Source organism: Musca autumnalis, unplaced genomic scaffold (genome assembly GCF_047663935.1).
Source record: "Musca autumnalis isolate F117 unplaced genomic scaffold, ASM4766393v1 scaffold_239, whole genome shotgun sequence".
Classification (NCBI taxonomy): Eukaryota; Metazoa; Arthropoda; class Insecta; order Diptera; family Muscidae; genus Musca; species Musca autumnalis.
In genome coordinates, this window is record NW_027411799.1 from 112,193 (window position 1) to 131,735 (window position 19,543).

The window sequence follows — 19,543 nt, forward strand, 5'->3', positions numbered from 1 at the left end:
AAAAGAAAGTGCAAGAATCCATCTGATCCACAAAGTTCATCGAACTATTAATGTTTTCCTTTTGTTTAGTTTTCTCACTTACTCAAACCACTGATATTCACAACAACAATATGACAAAATGTGTGGATCATATTAGGGTGACCAACTAACCGAAATACAAAGATTAAAATTTACCGGAAAGAAATCATCACTCCTGCAAAATGTGCTGATTATCTATCGTTGGAAAACATTTAAACAATATATTGCATTCTTAACAAAATTTATAGAAAAATATTTAACATTTCCGATTTAACAAAGATGGTCACTCTAATATCACCCAATCACCGTAGGATATTGATGCAAAGAAAAAAAAATAATAAAAATTGAACACTCACCGCTCACCGTCCCTCGCTGAAAGCGCTTTCATGCGTGCGTCGGCGTCGCTGCTGCTATTATACCCTTTTGTGGGCAATGTTGCGTGCGTTGTTCACTGTTGAGAATGATGTTGCTGGTTTTGATTAAGAGAGTTTCGGTAAAGAGATCCGGAATGTTTTGTGAAATGTTGCTAGAAGAAAATGAGTCAATGTTTCGGCGAATGTTTGAAACATTCGTGGTGAATTGTGTGTGTCGTTGGCACCCTTGACAGGTTTACTGTAGCAACATTTCCGTAAGATCATTACCCAATGTACACAGACTAATTTTTTTCAATTGCAATTAATGATCATTAAGAAATCAATTTTTGAAACATAAGAATAGTTGTTGTTTCACTTGGGCAATGATCTTATTAAAACAAACGGGATTGTTTTCAATGTTCTTTTTCACACTTTTCAATGGTTTCACATGAATTCTTTTGCACTTTACGATTATTTTTTTTTTCTTAAGCAATTTTTCGATCATTAATTTTAAATAAAATATATTAACGCTAATTTTATGAACTATATTGATTCGCACGAAACCGATTTCCAATACCAAATAGTTTAGTTTGGGATATTTCCTCAGAGTCTTGCTATACTGAGAAATATTCACTGTGCCCTTTTGCAATCACTTTATAATGTAATAGTTTTTATTATCTTCTTGGTTACACTGGGAGCCCTGTATTTGTCGTATTAACACTTAATACGTTTTCACTTGAGGATAATTCGGGCTTCCATGGAGTTGTTTTTCCTCACGCTTCCAGCAGAATTTGGAGGTTAGTCTAATAACACCTCAGACACTTTCCGCGTAATGACAGATTCCGAAGAGTAACTTATTCCGCAGACAATAAAGGCTACCTTTTCTTTTACACAAAAGTTTGCTATCGTTGCAGGCGATGTTATGGCGGCGACGGTCAGCAAGAACTGTCTAGTCTTGTTGAATCGAACCTATGTCTAATCTGAGAGAGGCAGAATTTGAAATGTGCCAACAAAAGCTGGTGTTACAACCACACAAACCTATTTGAAATATGAAAATAATTAGTGAGAGCTAATTAAAGAAGTGATCGCTGGTTATTACCATTTGCGGTGTAGGAGTTCCAAAGATATTTCAATTTCTATCAATGCAACAACAAATGAGAAAGCAGAGTGCATCAGTAGCAGAAAGTACCAGGAAAATCTTCCTAAATAGGGAAAAAACAACTTAGGAACTGATGGAAATTAATTTTTTTTAGATTTTCACACTTACGCAATTGGGGCCGATGGAGAAAAATAAAAAAAATACAAAACTTTAACAAAAACAAAAGTCTCTTTGAATTAAAGATAATCAAAAGAAACTTTTAACTTTTCCTTTAACTTTAGGAGCTGTTATGTGCTAATAGCTGGTGGTAAAGCTGACAAAATGGCAGAGGAAACCTATTTCAGGCATATTGAAGGCTCGGTAACGAGTTCAATTATAATTTCCATTCCAGTCTCAAAGCAAAGAGAGAAATAATATGACAGCCAACTTAAATGAAAAATGTCAATAATCGAATAAGCCAATTGGCAGGATATACATGGGTTAACCAAGAGATGGCGCTAAAAATCATGTTAACAATAATGGCATGGGAAATAAAAACGGCATCAGAGAATCTTTTTTTTTCCTTCAGCAGTAATGATTCGACGCAAGCGCCATTATATACCCCCTGCCGAAATCAGACTTTGGGGGTCAACAGTTGAGCACAAAGCTGATAACGCTTGCGGTCAGAAATTCTTCATTGCCGAATGTCTTTGGCATGGTAAACTCCAACTAGATTGCCCTTCAAATCTTCTAACTCGTAGTAGCTATTTCCTAACTTTCGGACGAATACGTGCTTTAAGGAACGTCGGAGCTAATTTCGCGTTATAACCGTGTTCGAAGCTGCTCTGCTTAAAATTTCGACGGAACACTTCTTGACCTACATCATAAGCTACCTCCCTAGTTCGAAGATTGTAGGATCGCTCATTTCTCTCGTATTGTTTGTTCATAAGCTCTTTGGCCCTAGTACCCATGATGGCAAGTGAGTCATTCCTGTCAAAACGTACCGTTCTGTCTTCCAGCATATCCAATTGCCTCAAAACAGGATATATCGAGGCATTAGTCACCATATGCTGTCCAAAAGTAAGAAATATGGCGACGTCCTATAGCTGTATGAATCGTAGATCGTAGCGCACATCCTATGCTACTCAAAAGGTTGTCCCAATTCTTTTGATCCGGTGACACGTATGACTTGATAGCAGCCAATACCGATCTGTTTACTCGCTCGGAAGCGTTCGCCTGAGGGGCATGAATGGCGGTAAAAGTATGACCAATGTTGTACCTTTTCATTAACTGACCAAATGTGTTGGACTTGAATTGGGACCCATTGTCCGAAACAACAGTTTCTGGGACCCCAAAAACGTGAAACAACTCCTTTTCTAAATAGTCAGTTACCACCTCAGATGAAAACTTCTTCACTGCTTTCAGAAAAGGAAATTTACTAAAATGATCCAGCACCACAAATATCCCAACGTTACCAGATTTTGACCTAGGGTAAGGACCAAGAAAATCAATATAAATTTTCTGGAAGAATCTATGAGAATCTGAAGTCTTACCCATTGGTGGACGCAAAGGCTGGCTTGGATGTTTGCACGCTTTGCAAACATCGCAATTATTTATGTAATTTTTTACATCCACGACCATATTTGGCCAAAAGTAATGCTTGCGAATTTTGAACAAGGTTTTATTAATTCCCCCATGTGCCGCCAATGGATCATCGTGTGCCCGTTTTAATACGTCCTGAACCATATCCCGAGGAATCCACAACTTCCATGAGAGGTCGTCGTGTACTTGCTCACCAGTAGCATGCTCCATCCTTCTATAAAGATAACCGTCCACTATTCTTAAGTCAGGCATTTTAACTACACTTTTCCCTATTTTATCCAACAATTCTTTATACTCTGTAGACTTAAAGCTATCAGAATCCAGATCAATAAAAAATCCACTGCTATTTCCCGAAAACGAATGATTTTGTATTTCTGAAAGAGAATGATAACCTAAACTCAAACAAGAAAGATCATCGCAATTTACTCTGGAAAGCGCATCAGGGACTATGTTTTGAGAACCACGCCGATGTTCGATTTTAAATTTATAGCCTTGAAGCTTTAGTGCCCACCGAGCCAACCGAGTACTGAGATCGTTTTGGGACATGAGCCACTTCAATGACGCATGGTCAGTGATGACAGTAAACTCATGTCCTTCCCACGTATGCTCTGAATTTCTTAATGCTTAACATTGCTGCTAAGCATTCTTGTTCGGTGACTGAGTAGTTGCGTTGGGCTTGATTGAGTTTCTTTGACATGAATGCGATTGGAAACTCTTCGCCCTCCGCATCCTTCTGCACCAATACTCCTCCTATCCCCGTTCTGCTTGCATCACAGTGTATATAAAAAGGCTGTGAGAAGTCTGGACTATGCAGAACCGGAGCGGTGCTCAAGTGGACTTTAAGGCCTCAAACGCTTTTTGAGCTTCTTCAGTCCAAACGAATTTGCGCTTTACCTTCGTTAAGTCGGTTAATGGTGTGGCTATCGAAGCATAATCCCTGATGAATTTTCGATACCAACCAGTCATACCTAAGAACCTACGGACCTGCTTGACTGATTGGGGAACTGGAATTCGGTTATCGCGGACACCTTGTCCGATCTGTTCTAATAACCCCATTTCCAACTAAATGACCTAGATATCTAACTTCAGAAACACAGAAATTACTTTTTTCTACATTAATAGTTAAGCCTGACTCCTTAATCTTACGAGCTACCAACCTTAGAACATCAAGGTGCCTTTCAAACGAATCCGATATAATCAATAAATCATCGAGGTAAACAAACACCTCCGTCCTGAGAGTTGGTGGTATCACTTTATCCATCAGCCTGGACATGGTCTGCGGAGCATTACATAATCCAAATGGCATAACGGTGTAGTGATATAACGGCCTCCCAGGAACGGTGAATGCCGTTTTTTCTCGTGATTCCTGATCTAACGGGATTTGCCAAAAGGCATCCTTAAGATCCAAGGCTGTAATGTACTGCGCTTTGGTAGACGACTCAGTATCCCATCACTATGTGGTAAAGGATATGCGTCACCCACCGTCACAGCATTTAATTTTCGGCTATCTAGACAAAGTCTGTTTTTGTTGGGCTTTCTGTGCAATACTACTGGCGAGGACCAAGCACTGTTCGACTCCTCTATCACTCCTAACTCCAACATTCTATCCAATTCAGCATAGATCAGTTTCTCCACTGCGGGAGATACCGGAAAATGACGTTGTTTTATAGGTCTTGCAGACCCAGTGTCAATAGAATGCTGAATGACGTTGGTTTTCCCTAAACCCTGTTTTGAGAATGACGGAAACAAATCGATAACTTGGTCTAACAAATGCTTTTGAAGGTCGGATAGTTGGGATTTTAGGAGCAAGTTCGGCGATAAAGGATATGTTGTCAGAAACATAGTCAGAAGATACAAAGCCTGCAGGAAGCAAATTGTACAAATTCCAGAAAATCGATACCCAGAAACAAGTCTCTATCGAGGCTAGGTATTATAAATATCGTAATTTTCTTTTCTAATCCTTTGAAAGTTATGCTAGTTTCAATAAAACCCTCGATCTTCTGAGTCGTACCATCCGCAGTTCTAATGGAAGACTTCAGTTTCTTAATGGCTGTCCCGATTCCAGATACTGTTTCGCCACGTCTGACCCTATGCAACTCAACGAAGCCCCCGTATCAAGCAAACCCAACAATCTCTTACCAAAAAGGATCACCTCAGCATATGGTCTCACATCAGAATGTCGGTCTAAAACTGAGCAAACAAATTTCTTCCTAAAATTCCGAACCTTTTCCCAAAATAAGCGCATTCGATTGGCTGACCTAGTACCTCTCTGTTCCTGATTAAAAATTCTGTTCTTGGCTTCATTGTATTCCTTTAAGCGTATGTGAAATGGTTTAATAATTGTAAATTTCCTTTGACTACTTCCAGAATCCTCACCTTCTGCCTTCAAAACATGTTCAGAATCACAATTTTCACCCAGATTTACGTCACTTCTCTCTTCCTCTCTTCTCAATATCTTCACTTCCGATCTGGGTCCAAGGCTTTCCCCTGAGTTGGTGCACTCCCTTTGTGCACCCAAACGACCGTTTTTTGGATTACAAGTCGCACAGTTGGCTTGTAAATTCTTGGAGCTCCGCAACCATAACAGAACACAGTCCTGTCGGACAGACAATCCTGGTACCTGTGTCCTGCTTTGTTGCAATTCCAGCAAGTCAAACTGACCGCCGAAACTTCACCATCTGTGGAATCCAACACATCGGTTAAATCACCTTCATCTGCATCATCTAACTCCGAGACCCTTTTGGAAGTAAAAACTGGTTTGGCAAATGGCATGCCATGCTTCCGTTTGATATCCTGCATGAAAATTTCTCTCTTCCTGCAAACCTCCCTTAGCTCTTGCAACGAACTGATTTTCAGATTGAGGATCTCGTGCTGAATTTCAGGTAACAGATTCCGACGTAAAGTTCGACCAGCATATTTTCGGATAATGGCTCCTTCAACCGATCCGTCAATTCAACGACCGACTCATAAAAACTGTCGAAACTTTCACCCCGGTTCTGCTTCCTGTCCCTGACTAATTCCCTTAGGTCAATATCTGTTCTGGAATCCGCGTATTGTTGTCTCAATGCCTTGCAAAGTTCATACCACGAAACTGTCGGAACCGAACGGTGATACCGCCAGAACCAATCAGCTGCTTTGCTCTCAAAAAGAGAGCTTGCATTCCGACACAACAACTCGAAGTCGCCTTGAAGAGTCTGATTGGTTAAGGCTTTAACCCTATAAATAAAATTTTCCACCGACAAACCACTTGAACTACCAGTAAACTTTAACTTCCAGTTGCTCATGATATGTAGAACTTTATCTGGCCTTGCGTTGAGGTCGGAAGAGGAAGTATTATGTGAGCCAGAAGCTGAGGGTCTTGGACGGTCGGTATTATTAGTACCCTGTCCACCAGACGAATCCCCGTGGATTCTGCTCAATAAATCCCGAAATGCCCTTTCCTCTATTTCCGGTAACGTTGGCATATCCCTAGGTGGAACATTTGGAGACTGGGGAGGTCTAGGGACAGGAGATTGGGACCCGCCATTCAAATTCATTTGAGAAAACCTGGCTTCAATGTTGCTTTGAACCAACCTCTCTATTGGTTGCTTAGGTCTGACAACAATTGAGCCTGTTGTGCAGAAACAATCGATGCTATCATCCCTTGCAAGTCCTCTGAGCGATCCGGTGCACTATGAGTATCAGTGGTAGGCTGAGTACCAGAAGAAGACTGACCTCCCGAATTAGTGGATGAAGATGGTTGAGTGGTCGGTAACTTCGACTGTGATCTAGTCGTTATACCAGATGCACTCGAAGCTGGGGGTTCACTAAAAACGCGACCGTTACAAACCGGACAATAGGGGCGCATTTTCATTAACTGTGACAGGCATGACTTGTGAAAATTATGCCCACAATTAGTCCTTTGGGCCTGGGACTTCGAAGAATTCGGGACACCACAAGCACCACAAGTCAACTGGTTATCCACCGACTCTCCAGTCAAGGCATTTCCATGACCTGTATCTTGAGACATATTGATAGCTCGACAGTCTCCTATCTATCGAGATATGAAAACACAAAGAAACCAACGAAAAAAAAATCCTATGCTTATATATGAAAATAAGACTCGGAACCGCAATTCAATGAAGTCCCGATAAGCGATATGAAGGATAATTGAAATCGTAAACTTTTATTTGCAGTCTACCAGATTCAATTGACCGTCGCATATGAAGGGAATACAACTAGATTCGGGATAAAATATAAGCTGTATTAAAACAACAAACAGCCATAAATTCCGCAAAAGCCACAAGAAAATGAAACTGAAAAACTAAAACCAATATCTAATTGGATCCGCCTACAGCAGTGTAAATAAAACTACAGAGATATCAAATAACTCTACTAAACCAATTACGACGCAAAGGAAATATATTGATAACGATATTACAATATCGATGCAAATCTTCAACAATTGAATAAAGGAATAAAATATTCTACCCGCAAATACAATTCCGAAAACTGAAAACCAAAGTCAATTATACAGGTAACAGGAAATTATAAAAATCAAACTCGAAAGTAACCAGAAATCAAAAAAGAACACTTGTTCTTCTGTAGGCAAGACAGTATAAAACCCTGCTAATGAACCAAAACTTAATCAAACTAAACTAAAATGTAAAACTCTAAAAATGAGAATCCGTATAATATCTTGTGAAGACGCGAAAAACTGTCATATACAGCGCGTATAGACCAAAAAGAGCTAACAAAATTTATTTACAAAAACAAACGAAGAATAATATAAAACAAGGTAATCAATAAAAAATAATAATGTTTTTTTTACAAAATAGATATCGGATTGCCAAAGCTCTATTATTAAGATTTCATCTGTTTGATCCCCTGCGAATTCGATAAAGCTTGCTCTTGTTATGGTAACATAATGGATAAAAAGAGAAAGTTCCAAAGATAGATATTTAGATTATCTCTTGGTATAGAAGTTCACACTCTATAAATCCAAGCAAATAGGAAGGGTATTGTCATGACGTATCCCTTTATTCGTGGTCAGATCTAGCGTATCAACTATCCAGAAACTGAATTCCAATTCGAATAAGGGATATACCAAAGCAATACTAACAAAAACTGAGAAAAACAATCTCACCTATTGGTTGGTGTAGGATTAGATTAACAACCATAACCAATATCCTAATAAGTATACATCGCTTCCAGAAAAAAATGAAAAGTTGAAAAAAAACAACATGAAAGAAAAAAAATTATTGAGCCGAACATGTAGTAGCACAAGGCTAGATGGTATCAAAAATTCTATAATTACAGTTCAGGCTCCACGTATGGGCGCCATTACATTTATTCTGTAGCATACAACGCAATTCAGTGTGGTTGGTCTAATTTAGACATTGATACACAGCACCAGCACGCAAAATTTCCGGCCTTATCACTCGTCGGTGGGTAGGGTCCAACGTGCTACAATGTCATGAATACCACGGTGCTACTCATAAATTCTCTTTTAGTATGCGTGCTGAGAGGAGAAAAAACAGAAGGAAACGGATAGAAGGCAACAGGTCTACACAGAATAGAAGAAGCAGGAAACGGAAAATGGTGGTGAAAATGAAAGAAATAGCTAGAAAAGAGAAATTAGTTAAAAGCATCAAAGAGACTGATGGGAGAGGCCCCAAGAAATGCTACCATAACAAAAGATTTAAGCAACAAGGTGTAATGTTGCTGATGTTACCCGCCCAACCATGGTTGAAACCATCCAGGCTTTACAGCCATATGAGTTTTGTTTCAACCCCTAACAAATAATCGCAAACTTTACCTTTAGCTCACATGGAATCAAACAGATGAAGGTTCGAATTTACTCAGAATCCATTGCGATTTATTTAAGATGACAATTCAATAACCATGGTAATATCCTCAATATTTACTATTTGTATGGCTACTTTCATAATCCTTATTACAAAATTCATTAAAAGGGAAAAAAAATCCAAAAAAAAATAAAGAAATTTGGATAACTATTATTACTAAAGAAATTTTCATAAAGAGCAAGAAAGTGGTTAAATATATAAATTAATACTAAATAGATACTGAAGTTATGCAAGAAAAAAATTAAACCAAGAACATATGATCATGAAAAAAGAAGTGCAAGAATCCATCTGATCCACAAAGTTCATCGAACTATTAATGTTTTCCTTTTGTTTAGTTTTCTCACTTACTCAAACCACTGATATTCACAACAACAATATGACAAAATGTGTGGATCATATTAGGGTGACCAACTAACCGAAATACAAAGATTAAAATTTACCGGAAAGAAATCATCACTCCTGCAAATGTGCTGATTATCTATCGTTGGAAAACATTTAAACAATATATTGCATTCTTAACAAAATTTATAGAAAAATATTTAACATTTCCGATTTAACAAAGATGGTCACTCTAATATCACCCAATCACCGTAGGATATTGATGCAAAGAAAAAAAAATAATAAAAATTGAACACTCACCGCTCACCGTCCCTCGCTGAAAGCGCTTTCATGCGTGCGTCGGCGTCGCTGCTGCTATTATACCCTTTTGTGGGCAATGTTGCGTGCGTTGTTCACTGTTGAGAATGATGTTGCTGGTTTTGATTAAGAGAGTTTCGTAAAGAGATCCGGAATGTTTTGTGAAATGTTGCTAGAGAAAATGAGTCAATGTTTCGGCGAATGTTTGAAACATTCGTGGTGAATTGTGTGTGTCGTTGGCACCCTTGACAGGTTTACTGTAGCAACATTTCCGTAAGATCATTACCCAATGTACACAGACTAATTTTTTTCAATTGCAATTAATGATCATTAAGAATCAATTTTTGAAACATAAGAATAGTTGTTGTTTCACTTGGGCAATGATCTTATTAAAACAAACGGGATTGTTTTCAATGTTCTTTTTCACACTTTTCAATGGTTTCACATGAATTCTTTTGCACTTTACGATTATTTTTTTTTTCTTAAGCAATTTTTCGATCATTAATTTTAAATAAAATATATTAACGCTAATTTTATGAACTATATTGATTCGCACGAAACCGATTTCCAATACCAAATAGTTTAGTTTGGGATATTTTCCTCAGAGTCTTGCTATACTGAGAAATATTCACTGTGCCCTTTTGCAATCACTTTATAATGTAATAGTTTTTATTATCTTCTTGGTTACACTGGGAGCCCTGTATTTGTCGTATTAACACTTAATACGTTTTCACTTGAGGATAATTCGGGCTTCCATGGAGTTGTTTTTCCTCACGCTTCCAGCAGAATTTGGAGGTTAGTCTAATAACACCTCAGACACTTTCCGCGTAATGACAGATTCCGAAGAGTAACTTATTCCGCAGACAATAAAGGCTACCTTTTCTTTTACACAAAAGTTTGCTATCGTTGCAGGCGATGTTATGGCGGCGACGGTCAGCAAGAACTGTCTAGTCTTGTTGAATCGAACCTATGTCTAATCTGAGAGAGGCAGAATTTGAAATGTGCCAACAAAAGCTGGTGTTACAACCACACAAACCTATTTGAAATATGAAAATAATTAGTGAGAGCTAATTAAAGAAGTGATCGCTGGTTATTACCATTTGCGGTGTAGGAGTTCCAAAGATATTTCAATTTCTATCAATGCAACAACAAATTGAGAAAGCAGAGTGCATCAGTAGCAGAAAGTACCAGGAAAATCTTCCTAAATAGGGAAAAAACAACTTAGGAACTGATGGAAATTAATTTTTTTTAGATTTTCACACTTACGCAATTGGGGCCGATGGAGAAAAATAAAAAAAAATACAAAACTTTAACAAAAACAAAAGTCTCTTTGAATTAAAGATAATCAAAAGAAACTTTTAACTTTTCCTTTAACTTTAGGAGCTGTTATGTGCTAATAGCTGGTGGTAAAGCTGACAAAATGGCAGAGGAAACCTATTTCAGGCATATTGAAGGCTCGGTAACGAGTTCAATTATAATTTCCATTCCAGTCTCAAAGCAAAGAGAGAAATAATATGACAGCCAACTTAAATGAAAAATGTCAATAATCGAATAAGCCAATTGGCAGGATATACATGGGTTAACCAAGAGATGGCGCTAAAAATCATGTTAACAATAATGGCATGGGAAATAAACGGCATCAGAGAATCTTTTTTTTTCCTTCAGCAGTAATGATTCGACGCAAGCGCCATTATAAAAGTCATGCCCGGTGAACTTTTGTATTGGGAAAGTCATGCCCGGTGAACTTTTGTATTGGGAAAGTCATCTTCTGTGAACTTTTGTATTGGGAAAGTCATCTCCGGTGAACTTTTGTATTGGGAAAGTCATGCCCGGTGAACTTTTGTATTGGGAAAGTCATGCCCGGTGAACATTTGTATTGGGAAAGTCATGCCCGGTGAACTTTTGTATTGGGAAAGTCATGCCCGGTGAACTTTTGTATTGGGAAAGTCATCTCCGGTGAACTTTTGTATTGGGAAAGTCATGCCCGGTGAACTTTTGTATTGAGAAAGTCATGCCCGGTGAACTTTTGTATTAGGAAAGTCATGCCCGGTGAACTTTTGTATTGGGAAAGTCATGCCCGGTGAACTTTTGTATTGGGAAAGTCATGCCCGGTGAACTTTTGTATTGGGAAAGTCATGCCCGGTGAACTTTTGTATTGGGAAAGTCATGCCCGGTGAACTTTTGTATTGGGAAAGTCATGCCCGGTGAACTTTTGTATTGGGAAAGTCATGCCCGGTGAACTTTTGTATTAGGAAAGTCATGCCCGGTGAACTTTTGTATTGGGAAAGTCATGCCCGGCGAACTTTTGTATTAGGAAAGTCATGCCCGGTGAACTTTTGTATTGGGAAAGTCATGCCCGGTGAACTTTTGTATTGGGAAAGTCATCTCCGGTGAACTTTTGTATTGGGAAAGTTATGCCCGGTGAACTTTTGTATTGGGAAAGTCATCTCCGGTGAACTTTTGTATTGGGAAAGTCATGCCCGGTGAACTTTTGTATTGGGAAAGTCATGCCCGGTGAACTTTTGCATTGGGAAAGTCATGCCCGGTGAACTTTTGTGTTGGGAAAGCCATGACCGGTGAACTTTTGTATTGGGAAAGTCATGCCCGGTGAACTTTTGTATTGGGAAAGTCATGCCCGGTGAACTTTTGTATTGGGAAAGTCATGCCCGGTGAACTTTTGTGTTGGGAAAGCCATGCCCGGTGAACTTTTGTATTGGGAAAGTCATGCCCGGTGAACTTTTGTTTTGAGAAAGTCATGCCCGGTGAACTTTTGTATTGGGAAAGTCATGCCCGGTGAACTTTTGTATTGGGAAAGTCATGCCCGGTGAACTTTTGTATTGGGAAAGTCATCTCCGGTGAACTTTTGTATTGGGAAAGTCATGCCCGGTGAACTTTTGTATGGGAAAAGTCATCTCCGGTGAACTTTTGTATGGGAAAAGTCATGCCTGGTGAACTTTTGTATTAGGAAAGTCATGCCCGGTGAACTTTTGTATTGGGAAAGTCATGCCCGGTGAACTTTTGTATTGGGAAAGTCATCTCCGGTGAACTTTTGTATTGAGAAAGTCATGGCCGGTGAACATTTGTATTGGGAAAGTCATGCCCGGTGAACTTTTGTATTGGGAAAGTCATCTCCGGTGAACTTTTGTATTGGGAAAGTCATGCCCGGTGAACTTTTGTATTGGGAAAGTCATCTCCGGTGAACTTTTGTATTGGGAAAGTCATGCCCGGTGAACTTTTGTATGGGAAAAGTCATCTCCGGTGAACTTTTGTATTGGGAAAGTCATGCCCGGTGAACTTTTGTATTGGGAAAGTCATGTCCGGTGAACTTTTGTATTGGGAAAGTCATGCCCGGTGAACTTTTGTATTGGGAAAGTCATGCCCGGTGAACTTTTGTATTGGGAAAGTCATGCCCGGTGAACTTTTGTATTGGGAAAGTCATGCCCGGTGAACTTTTGTATTGGGAAAGTCTTCTCCGGTGAACTTTTGTATTGAGAAAGTCATGCCCGGTGAACTTTTGTATTGGGAAAGTCATGTCCGGTGAACTTTTGTGTTGGGAAAGCCATGCCCGGTGAACTTTTGTATTGGAAAAGTCATGCCCGGTGAACTTTTGTATTGGGAAAGTCATGCCCGGTGAACTTTTGTATTGGGAAAGTCATGCCCGGTGAACTTTTGTATTGGGAAAGGCATGCCCGGTGAACTTTTGTATTGGGAAAGTCATCTCCGGTGGACTTTTGTATGGGAAAAGTCATCTCCGGTGAACATTTGTATTGGGAAATTCATGCCCGGTGAACTTTTGTATTGAGAAAGTCATGCCCGGTGAACTTTTGTATTGGGAAAGTCATGCCCGGTGAACTTTTGTATTGGGAAAGCCATCTCCGGTGAACTTTTGTATTGGGAAAGTCATGCCCGGTGAACTTTTGTATTGAGAAAGCCATGCCCGGTGAACTTTTGTATTGGCAAAGTCATGCCCGGTGAACTTTTGTATTGGCAAAGTCATGCCCGGTGAACTTTTGTATTGGGAAAGTCATCTCCGGTGAACTTTTGTATTGGGAAAGTCATGCCCGGTGAACTTTTGTATTGGGAAAGTCATGCCCGGTGAACTTTTGTATTGGGAAAGTCATCTCCGGTGAACTTTTGTATGGGAAAAGTCATCTCCGGTGAACATTAGTATTGGGAAATTCATGCCCGGTGAACTTTTGTATTGAGAAAGTCATGCCCGGTGAACTTTTGTATTGGGAAAGTCATCTCCGGTGAACATTTGTATTGGGAAATTCATGCCCGGTGAACTTTTGTATTGGGAAAGTCATCTCCGGTGAACTTTTGTATGGGAAAAGTCATCTCCGGTGAACATTTGTATTGGGAAATTCATGCCCGGTGAACTTTTGTATTGAGAAAGTCATGCCCGGTGAACTTTTGTATTGGGAAAGTCATGTCCGGTGAACTTTTGTATTGGGAAAGTCATGCCCGGTGAACTTTTGTATTGGGAAAGTCATCTCCGGTGAACTTTTGTATTGGGAAAGTCATGCCCGGTGAACTTTTGTATTGGGAAGGTCATGACCGGTGAACTTTTGTATTGGGAAAGTCATGCCCGGTGAACTTTTGTATTGAGAAAGTCATGCCCGGTGAACTTTTGTATTAGGAAAGTCATGCCCGGTGAACTTTTGTATTGGGAAAGTCATGCCCGGTGAACTTTTGTATTGGGAAAGTCATGCCCGGTGAACTTTTGTATTGGGAAAGTCATGCCCGGTGAACTTTTGTATTGGGAAAGTCATGCCCGGTGAACTTTTGTATTGGGAAAGTCATGCCCGGTGAACTTTTGTATTGGGAAAGTCATGCCCGGTGAACTTTTGTATTGGGAAAGTCATGCCCGGTGAACTTTTGTATTAGGAAAGTCATGCCCGGTGAACTTTTGTATTGGGAAAGTCATGCCCGGCGAACTTTTGTATTAGGAAAGTCATGCCCGGTGAACTTTTGTATTGGGAAAGTCATGCCCGGTGAACTTTTGTATTGGGAAAGTCATCTCCGGTGAACTTTTGTATTGGGAAAGTTATGCCCGGTGAACTTTTGTATTGGGAAAGTCATCTCCGGTGAACTTTTGTATTGGGAAAGTCATGCCCGGTGAACTTTTGTATTGGGAAAGTCATGCCCGGTGAACTTTTGCATTGGGAAAGTCATGCCCGGTGAACTTTTGTGTTGGGAAAGCCATGACCGGTGAACTTTTGTATTGGGAAAGTCATGCCCGGTGAACTTTTGTATTGGGAAAGTCATGCCCGGTGAACTTTTGTATTGGGAAAGTCATGCCCGGTGAACTTTTGTGTTGGGAAAGCCATGCCCGGTGAACTTTTGTATTGGGAAAGTCATGCCCGGTGAACTTTTGTTTTGAGAAAGTCATGCCCGGTGAACTTTTGTATTGGGAAAGTCATGCCCGGTGAACTTTTGTATTGGGAAAGTCATGCCCGGTGAACTTTTGTATTGGGAAAGTCATCTCCGGTGAACTTTTGTATTGGGAAAGTCATGCCCGGTGAACTTTTGTATGGGAAAAGTCATCTCCGGTGAACTTTTGTATGGGAAAAGTCATGCCTGGTGAACTTTTGTATTAGGAAAGTCATGCCCGGTGAACTTTTGTATTGGGAAAGTCATGCCCGGTGAACTTTTGTATTGGGAAAGTCATCTCCGGTGAACTTTTGTATTGAGAAAGTCATGGCCGGTGAACATTTGTATTGGGAAAGTCATGCCCGGTGAACTTTTGTATTGGGAAAGTCATCTCCGGTGAACTTTTGTATTGGGAAAGTCATGCCCGGTGAACTTTTGTATTGGGAAAGTCATCTCCGGTGAACTTTTGTATTGGGAAAGTCATGCCCGGTGAACTTTTGTATGGGAAAAGTCATCTCCGGTGAACTTTTGTATTGGGAAAGTCATGCCCGGTGAACTTTTGTATTGGGAAAGTCATGTCCGGTGAACTTTTGTATTGGGAAAGTCATGCCCGGTGAACTTTTGTATTGGGAAAGTCATGCCCGGTGAACTTTTGTATTGGGAAAGTCATGCCCGGTGAACTTTTGTATTGGGAAAGTCATGCCCGGTGAACTTTTGTATTGGGAAAGTCTTCTCCGGTGAACTTTTTTATTGAGAAAGTCATGCCCGGTGAACTTTTGTATTGGGAAAGTCATGTCCGGTGAACTTTTGTGTTGGGAAAGCCATGCCCGGTGAACTTTTGTATTGGAAAAGTCATGCCCGGTGAACTTTTGTATTGGGAAAGTCATGCCCGGTGAACTTTTGTATTGGGAAAGTCATGCCCGGTGAACTTTTGTATTGGGAAAGGCATGCCCGGTGAACTTTTGTATTGGGAAAGTCATCTCCGGTGGACTTTTGTATGGGAAAAGTCATCTCCGGTGAACATTTGTATTGGGAAATTCATGCCCGGTGAACTTTTGTATTGAGAAAGTCATGCCCGGTGAACTTTTGTATTGGGAAAGTCATGCCCGGTGAACTTTTGTATTGGGAAAAGCCATCTCCGGTGAACTTTTGTATTGGGAAAGTCATGCCCGGTGAACTTTTGTATTGAGAAAGCCATGCCCGGTGAACTTTTGTATTGGCAAAGTCATGCCCGGTGAACTTTTGTATTGGCAAAGTCATGCCCGGTGAACTTTTGTATTGGGAAAGTCATCTCCGGTGAACTTTTGTATTGGGAAAGTCATGCCCGGTGAACTTTTGTATTGGGAAAGTCATGCCCGGTGAACTTTTGTATTGGGAAAGTCATCTCCGGTGAACTTTTGTATGGGAAAAGTCATCTCCGGTGAACATTAGTATTGGGAAATTCATGCCCGGTGAACTTTTGTATTGAGAAAGTCATGCCCGGTGAACTTTTGTATTGGGAAAGTCATCTCCGGTGAACATTTGTATTGGGAAATTCATGCCCGGTGAACTTTTGTATTGGGAAAGTCATCTCCGGTGAACTTTTGTATGGGAAAAGTCATCTCCGGTGAACATTTGTATTGGGAAATTCATGCCCGGTGAACTTTTGTATTGAGAAAGTCATGCCCGGTGAACTTTTGTATTGGGAAAGTCATGTCCGGTGAACTTTTGTATTGGGAAAGTCATGCCCGGTGAACTTTTGTATTGGGAAAGTCATCTCCGGTGAACTTTTGTATTGGGAAAGTCATGCCCGGTGAACTTTTGTATTGGGAAGGTCATGACCGGTGAACTTTTGTATTGGGAAAGTCATCTCCGGTGAACTTTTGTATTGGGAAAGTCATGCCCGGTGAACTTTTGTATTGGGAAAGTCATGCCCGGTGAACTTTTGTATTGGGAAAGTCATGCCCGGTGAACTTTTGTATTGGGAAAGTCATCTCCGGTGAACTTTTGTATTGGGAAAGTCATGCCCGGTGAACTTTTGTATTGGGAAAGTCATGCCCGGTGAACTTTTGTATTGGGAAAGTCATCTCCGGTGAACTTTTGTATTGGGAAAGTCATGCCCGGTGAAATTTTGTATTGGGAAAGTCATGCCCGGTGAACTTTTGTATTGGGAAAGTCATCTCCGGTGAACTTTTGTATTGGGAAAGCCATGCCCGGTGAACTTTTGTATTGGGAAAGTCATGCCCGGTGAACTTTTGTATTAGGAAAGTCATGCCCGGTGAACTTTTGTATTGGGAAAGTCAATCCCGGTGAACTTTTGTATTGGGAAAGTCATGCCCGGTGAACTTTTGTGTTGGGAAAGCCATGCCCGGTGAACTTTTGTATTGGAAAAGTCATCTCCGGTGAACTTTTGTATTGGGAAATTAATGCCCGGTGAACTTTTGTATTGGGAAAGTCATCTCCGGTGAACTTTTGTATTGGTGAACTTTTGTATTGAACTTTTGTATTGAGGTGAACTTTTGTATTGAGAAAGTCATGCCCGGTGAACTTTTGTATTGGGAAAGTCATGCCCGGTGAACTTTTGTATTGGGAAAGTCATCTCCGGTGAACTTTTGTATTGGGAAAGTCATGCCCGGTGAACTTTTGTATGGGAAAAGTCATCTCCGGTAAACTTTTGTATTGGGAAAGTTATGCCCGGTGAACTTTTGTATTGGGAAAGTCATGCCCGGTGAACTTTTGTATGGGAAAAGTCATCTCCGGTGAACTTTTGTATGGGAAAAGTCATGCCAGGTGAACTTTTGTATTAGGAAAGTCATGCCCGGTGAACTTTTGTATTGGGAAAGTCATGCCCGGTGAACTTTTGTATTGGGAAAGTCATGCCCGGTGAACTTTTGTATTGGGAAAGTCATCTCCGTCGAACTTTTGTATTGGGAAAGTCATCTCCGGTGAACTTTTGTATTGGGAAAGTCATGGCCGGTGAACTTTTGTATTGGGAAAGTCATGCCCGGTGAACTTTTGTATTGGGAAAGTCATGCCCGGTGAACTTTTGTATTGGGAAAGTCATCTCCGGTGAACTTTTGTATTGGCAAAGTCATGCCCGGTGAACATTTGTATTGGGAAATTCATGCCCGGTGACCTTTTTTATTGGGAAAGTCATGCCCGGTGAACTTTTGTATTGGGAAAGTCATCTCCGGTGAACTTTTGTATTGGGAAAGTCATGCCCGGTGAACTTTTGTATTGGGAAAGTCATGCCCGGTGAACTTTTGTATTGGGAAAGTCATCTCCGGTGAACTTTTGTATTGGGAAAGTCATGCCCGGTGAACTTTTGTATTGGGAAAGTCATGCCCGGTGAACATTTGTATTGGGAAAGTCATGCCCGGTGAACTTTTTTATTGGGAAAGTCATGCCCGGTGAACTTTTGTATTGGGAAAGTCATCTCCGGTGAACTTTTGTATTGGGAAAGTCATGCCCGGTGAACTTTTGTATTGGGAAAGTCATCTCCGGTGAACTTTTGTATTGGCAAAGTCAAGCCCGGTGAACATTTATATTGGGAAATTAATGCCCGGTGAACTTTTTTATTGGGAAAGTCATGCCCGGTGAACTTTTGTATTGGGAAAGTCATCTCCGGTGAACTTTTGTATTGGGAAAGTCATGCCCGGTGAACTTTTGTATTGAGAAAGTCATGCCCGGTAAACTTTTGTATTGGGAAAGTCATGCCCGGTGAACTTTTGTATTGGGAAAGCCATCTCCGGTGAACTTTGTATTGGGAAAGTCATGCCCGGTGAACTTTTGTATTGGGAAAGTCATGCCCGGTGAACTTTTGTATGGGAAAAGTCATGCCGGTGAACTTTTGTATGGGAAAAGTCATCTCCGGTGAACATTTGTATTGGGAAAGTCATGCCCGGTGAACATTTGTATTGGGAAAGTCATGCCCGGTGAACTTTTGTATTGGGAAAGTCATCTCCGGTGAACTTTTGTATTGGGAAAGTCATGCCCGGTCAACTTTTGTATTGGGAAAGTCATGAAAGTCATGCCCGGTGAACATTTGTATTGGGAAAGTCATGCCCGGTGAACTTTTGTATTGGGAAAGTCATGCCCGGTGAACTTTTGTATTGGGAAAGACATCTCCGTGAACTTTTGTATTGGGAAAGTCATGCCCGGTGAACTTTTGTATTGGGAAAGTCATCTCCGGTGAACTTTTGTATTGGCAAAGTCAAGCCCGGTGAACATTTATATTGGGAAATTAATGCCCGGTGAACTTTTTTATTGGGAAAGTCATGCCCGGTGAACTTTTGTATTGGGAAAGTCATCTCCGGTGAACTTTTGTATTGGGAAAGTCATGCCCGGTGAACTTTTGTATTGAGAAAGTCATGCCCGGTAAACTTTTGTATTGGGAAAGTCATGCCCGGTGAACTTTTGTATTGGGAAAGCCATCTCCGGTGAACTTTTGTATTGGGAAAGTCATGCCCGGTGAACTTTTGTATTGGGAAAGTCATGCCCGGTGAACTTTTGTATGGGAAAAGTCATGCCCGGTGAACTTTTGTATGGGAAAAGTCATCTCCGGTGAACATTTGTATTGGGAAAGTCATGCCCGGTGAACATTTGTATTGGGAAAGTCATGCCCGGTGAACTTTTGTATTGGGAAAGTCATCTCCGGT

The 19,543-nt window shown here is 40.5% G+C and overlaps 1 long non-coding RNA gene across 1 annotated transcript; it reads right to left on the reverse strand.

Annotated features, from left to right (window-relative positions):
* Nucleotides 1–301: 301 nt before the first annotated feature.
* Nucleotides 302–10,551, reverse strand: LOC141396324 (uncharacterized). Its single transcript, XR_012411143.1, has 3 exons — nucleotides 10,411–10,551; nucleotides 9,537–9,649; nucleotides 302–469 (listed from the first exon to the last, which is right to left on the reverse strand). It is a non-coding gene; the product is annotated as an uncharacterized lncRNA (long non-coding RNA).
* Nucleotides 10,552–19,543: the final 8,992 nt, after the last annotated feature.